Here is a 7,332-nt window from a genome sequence, read left to right as displayed (position 1 = left end):
AGATGTTTAGTTCAGAAACCCTCCTTCCTCTGCCTCCCAAGTGCTGGGATCAAAGGTGTGTGCCACCATTGCCCTACTCCCCCCACCTTTTTTTTTTTTGAGACAGGGTTTCTTTGTATAGCCTTGGCTATCCTCTGGAACTGACTCTGTAGACCAGGCTGGCCTGGAACTCACAGAGATCAGCCTGCCTTTGCCTCCCCAGTGGTGGGACTAAAGGTATGCCACCCTCACCCAGCTGAAATACTTCTGCCTTAGTACTATGTCCCTGATAAGTGCATGGATACACGGAATAGCTTGTCTGCATGGCCGGCTCCTTCAAGGTGTTCAGGTTTTGTTTCAGAAGCTGTCAGTTAGAGTCCTTTCCTGACTCCTTATACCTCAGGCCCTCACTACTACAATGCTGTACTTTTACCTTCTGTTAGTATATTTGTTTGATTTGTGAATACCGGGGATTGAACCTAGGGACTTGCCCATGCCTGGCAAATGCTCTACCATTGTGCTATATCTCCAGGCCTTCTTTTTGCTTCCCTAGACTGCCTTTTAGTGCCTGAACTGACCCATGTAATTATAGCTCTCTGTATGTAACATACACATACTTGCAGCAAGCTCAGTCCCTGTCTCCATGTTGCCTACTGAACTCATGAATTAGTGAATTGTTTGGTTTGGAAGGGATGGAAATGATTCACAGAAGGTCAACTGGAGAAATCCAGCTCAGCTTTCTAGAGGGCACTGAGAGAGTGATCCTGGGAGCAGCTGTGCTACACTCGGGGAGTCCATGTACAGAGCTCCACCAACCCGTTTTCAGCTTATGCCGGCTGAGTTGTCTGAGCCACTGCACTTGTTTAACCTTGGCAGTGCGATGGCAATGTCACAATACTCACAGTTCCCAAGGATGAGAGAGCCACAGAGAGGCAGGGGGCTAGTGGTAGTCGTAGGATGGAACTGATGAGGGACATGCCTGAGAGGCAGGAGCTGGGAGGTGAGTCAGGACTGGACCTTTCTTGTCTACTTCCCGCCCTTCTTCTATGCCTGGTCTCTCTCTTCAGGACTTGTGTATTTTGGTTCCCAAGACCAGAACATAGTACTGCCAGGAATGTCATAGGATAGAGCTTCAGGACCTGGTCATCAGGCTTCTAGCCCCTCGGGGCAACAGAATGCATGGTGACTCAATGTTTTTCGTCTTTATGACTCCTTTAAGCCTCTCTGCTCCTGTTCTCGATATAGGCAGGCTTGGGGCTGTAGCTGACTCAAGGCTGAGCTTCCCACCCGTCCTGCTGACTCATGGCTTCCTCCAGCTGACTTCTTTATCTCCCTTGTAGCAGCCTGGCTTCTTCTGCCTTGGGGCTGGCTTTTCTCGTATCCCTGTATTTTGGCTCCAGCCTTTACCACCATCCCTGATACTCTCTTACTGTCTCCCAGTGTAAATTCCCTGGATCAGACTAGCTGCTGACCAGCCACATAGGCAGCTTCTTAAAAAGAGTCAGGCCTTTGCCCAGCAGTGGTGGTGGTACATATCTTTAACCTCAGCGCTCAGGAGGCAGAGACAGGCAGATCTCTGAGTTTGATGACAGTCTAGTCTACAGAGTGAGTTCCAGGATAGTCAGGGCTACATACAGAAATCCTGTCTCAGAAAAAAAAGGGTGTGGGGAGGAAGAGGAGGAAGAGGAGTAGTTAGGAGGCTTTTGGAGATGGTTTAGCTCGCAGGCTTGTGTCCTAGCATGAGCTCCCTCTCTACCTGACTCTTACCAGCTGGGACTTTAGGGGACATCAGGGCCATCCCACTGGAGGACCACCAAAGACTGTGCATGTCAGAAGAGAAGGAACATACAGGCTACATGATGGGTGTGTCCAGCAATGCCCTCCATCTGCCCAGGGCTACAGGTGGCACCCTGGCTTGACTGTGTTCCTGGTATACTCTGTCATGTCAGTTCAGGTGCCATCGTCTTGAAAGGGTTCTCCCAGATCCACAAATGCCACCTCTCCCTTCTTAGAGCTACTATCCCTCTTTGTCTCACTTGCCTGGGAGCCTCTGATCACATTTTTGACTTCCAGTTCTTTGTGTGGTAAACAAAGCAATGGGCCATAACCCATGTTCCCTTTGCATGACCTTTTCGTAGCAAAAGGAATGTTGCTGAAATGACTTGTTGGAGAACACTGCCTTCAGGCATAACAGCCATTATATCTTAGAAAAGCTATAGTTAACTTTAAATGAGATGAAGCCTGCAGATGGTCCCATAGAAAAAGGAATGTGGGAGGGAGAGTTAGACCTTCAACTGAGAGTCTAGCCACTCTCTACCTCTTCAGCCCTCCTCTTAGCTCTATATACTCCTGTTCCAGCTACATCATGCTCTCGGGAGATGGAAAGTTCCCGAAGGAGGGACTCCATCTGTGTAGCTATAGGGAAGGTGTCGCTTATGCTAGGGAGAAATATTTCAATGATGCAGCTCTTTGGAGGTTGAATATGTTCTAGTAAGCTCAATAAACTCATTGACTCATCAGGGATGTATCCGGAGCTGTTGAGACCTAGAGCAGAGTAGCCGTATCAGTGATGACAGGTACAGATGCAGAGAGCCATTGTTGTACCTCACCCCAAACACTATAAGGCCCAGGACAAGTGAGAGCAAGAACTAGGTTAGACACAGTCCAAGGACCCTAGAGACTGGGAGGTTGTAGTCAGGGAAGGATGTATGCCTGAGGGTCTAAAGTTCTAGAATGTGTAGCCACATGCACTAGATGATAAAAGCATGAAGAATTTCAAGATAGGGCCTGCTGAACCTGCAATCACTGTCACGGCTCCCATGTCTACTTCTAAGCCAAAGGTGCTCTATGGATACCCAGGTCACATACCTCAGAAGCCACTAGTTTTCCCTAGTGTGGACTGCCTACCTGTCGCCCACCTTCTGAAGCTCTGCCTTGTCTATCCCCCAGGGTGGCAGCTCTAGTCAGGTTCAGCCACTCTTCAGCCTACATATGCCACTGGCCGGCCAGCACTTCCTCTGGTCATTCTGGCTCCAGGAGGACAACCAGGAAGTCTAGCTTCCCCACAGAAATACTTTGCTGGACCTACTATGTTCTCAGTTGCACCCTTCACACTTAAAGTAATAACCATGGCCATGAAGATACATCCTCTCAGAGCTGCGGCCCCAGCCACCTGCTCCTCTACTCAGACTGAGACTAAGGCTCAAAGCTCAGGGCCAAAAGCTGGACCACACCCCGGAGCTGTGGCCCTGAAACACTATGCTGGCTGACCTCCCTGGTCCATCCCCTCCCCCAAGGCCACAGCCCAGCTTCCTTCCTGCTTCCTGTTTGGGATCTCCTGCTGTTCTTTCCTTTGTTGCACATACCCACTCACTGACAGACCTTGCATTATTGCAGAAATGAATGAGCTTGTTTGGAATACTGAACTTATGGGCACACATGCTTGCAGGGACATTCTGCAGCCTGCTGTTCCACGAGGCCTGCTGCCTGCCCTGCCTCTCTTTTATTTGTAGCCACCTGTTCCCTTTTTCCCCCTTTGTCTGTTTCCTTGTGTTGATTAAATTTGTCTGCAATGACTTGTATATTTTCATGTCTAGTTAGTAATTTCCGCCTCCAGTGTGCAGTGTGGAGCGGAGTAGAGGAGAGCAGAGCAGAGCGGAGCAGAATGGCCCCCACCCTTCTGAAGGCCTCTCTTAGGATGCTCCTGTGTCCTGCTCACAATCACCCTGATCCACACCTATGGGAGGGTTGGCTGAACTTGAGCTCTGAGAGCACAGCCTTCTTATCTGTTTCCTCTCCGCCACTGCTTTGTCTTAAAATAGGAATCTGGGACTGGCATATTTTATAGGCTGCCATCTTTCTTGAAGTTATAGCAACTTGCACAGGTAGGAGCTCTGGATGCTGCAGCAGTGGTTAGGAACCAGGTCACATGGGTTCAAATCCCAGCTCTGTACCAATGTCTGTAGACTTTAGGGCAAGTGAATGTCTCTGGCCTAAATGTCCTTATCTGTAATATGGGAGTCAGAGAAGTAATTACCTCATAGTGCTGTTTGGAGCCTCAAACTGCATCCTTCCTCGATGTCTAGTGTCTGTCATAGGACTGAGAATCCTTCATTACATCCTTATCATGAGTGCCATCCGCAGGCCTGCTTCTAAAGACTGACCAGGGGTTCTGGACTCACTTCCACAAAACCTCAGCTAATCTCCAACACTAGCTCACAATTTGCCTGTCCTCAAAGCCCACCTTGCAGTTGGTCCTCCTGCTAGAGGCTGGGACGTTTCCTACACAGGGAGAGTGATTTGTTATTGATTATCCACTGATGGCTTTGCCATTTGTGTGAGCCCAAGGCTTTGTCTTTATCATTAGAGACCTGCCGGAGGGGAATACTGAATGCTTGTCACAGACTAAATGCTGTCTATCCCCTTTTGAATTTGCCATTGATAGATCAGCAAGCTAGGCTGAGGAGGTGGGGTGTGAGGTGTAAACAGCTCAGGTGGAGCTTGCACAGACAGCCAAACAGCCGTGCCTTGTGGGTGATGGCCATGTTCCAGTGCTTTTCCTGTCCCTAAGGCATAGGTGGCATTTCCACCCTCTGAGTCACCTGGGTTTTCTCCAAGTGGAGGTGGCAATTACAGCGTGATGAACCAGAGTTCGTTTCTAGCGGAGGCGGTTCTGGACAGCCAATTTAGGAATAAACCTGTATGAATGTGTCCACAGAGACCATTTGTAGACTGCTCTGAGTCCTGGCATAGTGGGTGAAGTACAGACCATGGCCAGGTATTCCCATTGGAATAATGACCATTAACATTTATGCACTGCTCTCTCCAGCCAGCAGACATTTCAAGTGCTTCCTGCCAGGCAGTTTTCCTGTGAAGAGAAACACCAGGAATAGGACTGACATTCTCTCTCTCTGTCTCTTTCTGTCTCTCTCTCTCTCTCCTCCCCCACCCTCTGGTCTTGCTCTGTAGCCCAGGTTGGCCTAGGACTTGGAACCACCTTCCTTAGCCCATTAAGTGCTGGGATGACTGGCAAGAGCCATTCTTGGCTATTAATTAAAAAAAAAAAAAAGTAATGTACGTGCTTGTGTGTGGTCTATGCATGTGTGTGTTATTATGCACACAAAGGCCAGAGGGTGAGGTCACAGGCACCCTACTCAATCAAGCTCCACTGTATTTCCTTAAGACAGGGCCTTTTGCTAACTTAAGGCTCAGTGCTGCTGTACATCTCAGGCATTGGGTCTCTGCCCCTAGCTTTGAGAATATGAGCACATACAGCTCTGGGTACCAGGGACTCAAATTCAGGTTCTCAAGCTTGGGAAGCAAACCTTTATCCCCTGAGCCAGCTCTGCAGTCCCTGTAGGTTGTTTTGAGACAGAATTCCATAGTGTATTTTAGGTTGGCCTTAAACTTGGTAATTTTCTTTTCTCAGCCTTCCTAGTTCTAGAATTATATAGCATGTGCTATCACACCCAGTTCCCATACACTTTTTTTTTAAATCTCCCTTGAAACCTCACAGTGATCTCTGTTGATCTCATTTTTAGAGAGCCCATGGTCTTTGACTCTTATTATAAGGAATGTATAGTTTATAAAGTTAAGTCAAGAGATGTAGAATGAACCGGGCAGTGGTGGTATATGCTTTTAATCCCAGCACTTGGGAGGCAGAGGCAGCTGGATTTCTGAGTTCGAGACCAGTCTGGTTTACAGAGTGAGTTCCAGGACAGCCAGGGCTATACAGAGAAACCCTGTCTTGAAAAACAAACAAAACAAATCAAAACAAAGAGATACAGAATGGAGTCCAGGTCAAAAGTAACACATGTTCACATAACTGTGGTAAAATGGGTCATTTGGGAAACCTTCATTCAGTCATTCAATGAACACTGGATTTAGTAGGACATAGCCTCTATTCTTTAACAAGTTCTGCCAAGAGTGCCTGTGATTCTTACCTGTCACTATGTGAATTTTCTGAACCCACAACTGAGTAGTTTTTCATGCTCTTTCCTGATTTCCGGTGAGACTTTCAAGAGAATGTACCACTTAATCTTCCCTCCTTCCTCCCTGCTTCAGGAAGTTCCGGAATGAGAGCTGGAGCTTTCCCAGCAATGGCAGACCATGAGTTGCTTTTGAGGATGGAGGTCTTGGACAGCAGAAAAGACACATAGTGGTGTCTGGAGCTCTGCTCCCTTTTTTCTACTCTGAGCTTTACTTACAGGAGAGGGCAGGGCCTTGTGTGTTTTATCTCTTGCAGCAGATGAATCCTAAAGAAATACTCTGCAGTCAATCTCCTTTGGCTTCTGTCGCCTCACAAACTGCCCTTCTGCTGCTCTCCCGCCAGTCTCCTGCCACATGTGTAGGGACATGTTTGCTTTTTCTCATGATCCACTCGAGCTTGCGTGTCACCCTGTGTCTCTGCCCCCACTGCTCCCTCAGCCAGGGATGTCCTTCCCAACCTTGTCTCTTTGGATGGCTCCATAATTACCTGTCTACTTGTCTGTTCTCCGCCAGACAGGTACAACCTGATATTTAGCATCTGCTCCAGGTGTGTGTGTGCGCTCAGGCTTGGTGCATGGGGTTTGCTTGATGCATGGGAAAAAGAATGGATGTTGCAGACTCAGGAGGTGGGAGTGACTTCACACTCTGCAACTAGATCCATCAGTTTCTTCCTACCAGCTGCTGCCCACCTGGCTCTTTTTCTCATGCAGGGGAGAGGGCCATGTGTTATCAGAGCAACTTCGTGCCATGAGGCAGTGGCTCCCCTCATATTTGCCAACACAGGCCTGATTGTGAATGGATTGGGTCAGATTTGAAGGTGTTCTGGATGCTATCACAATTACCCCAAAAATAAATGAATAGGATAGTGACTGATTATTCCCAAAGCATGCAACCCCTCCTTCCAAGTCCAGATATAAAGGGCTGAATAAATGAATGCACTGGGGAGAAGCATGAAGTTAGCTATATAAGGTTCATTTCCATCAGTCTGCCTGCTCCAGGCTTAGGTGTGGCTACACCAGTGACTTCCTCCCAAAGCATAAGGTTTGGACATCGGGGAGAGTGACAGACATGACCAACCTCCAGGCAGCCACATCTGATATCAACAGGCATAAATCATGCCAACAGCACATACTCAGTATACTCTGACAATGATCATTTCTTTGGCATCTTCTTCATACTGGCCTATATAACACCTGTCTTCTCATGGGCAGAACACTAGACAAATGTCATTACTGGGCTGGCATAGAAAATGTCCAATAGGACTCCTCAATAGTTCATCAAAAAGCAAAACCACACTGGACATTTTTGTTTTTTGTTTTTGTTTTTCGAGACAGGGTTTCTCTGTGTAGCCCTGGCTGTCCTGGA

The sequence above is a fragment of the Mastomys coucha genome, unplaced genomic scaffold (genome assembly GCF_008632895.1).
Source record: "Mastomys coucha isolate ucsf_1 unplaced genomic scaffold, UCSF_Mcou_1 pScaffold11, whole genome shotgun sequence".
In the NCBI taxonomy this organism is placed as follows: Eukaryota; Metazoa; Chordata; class Mammalia; order Rodentia; family Muridae; genus Mastomys; species Mastomys coucha.
This window is presented reverse-complemented; position numbering follows the sequence as displayed.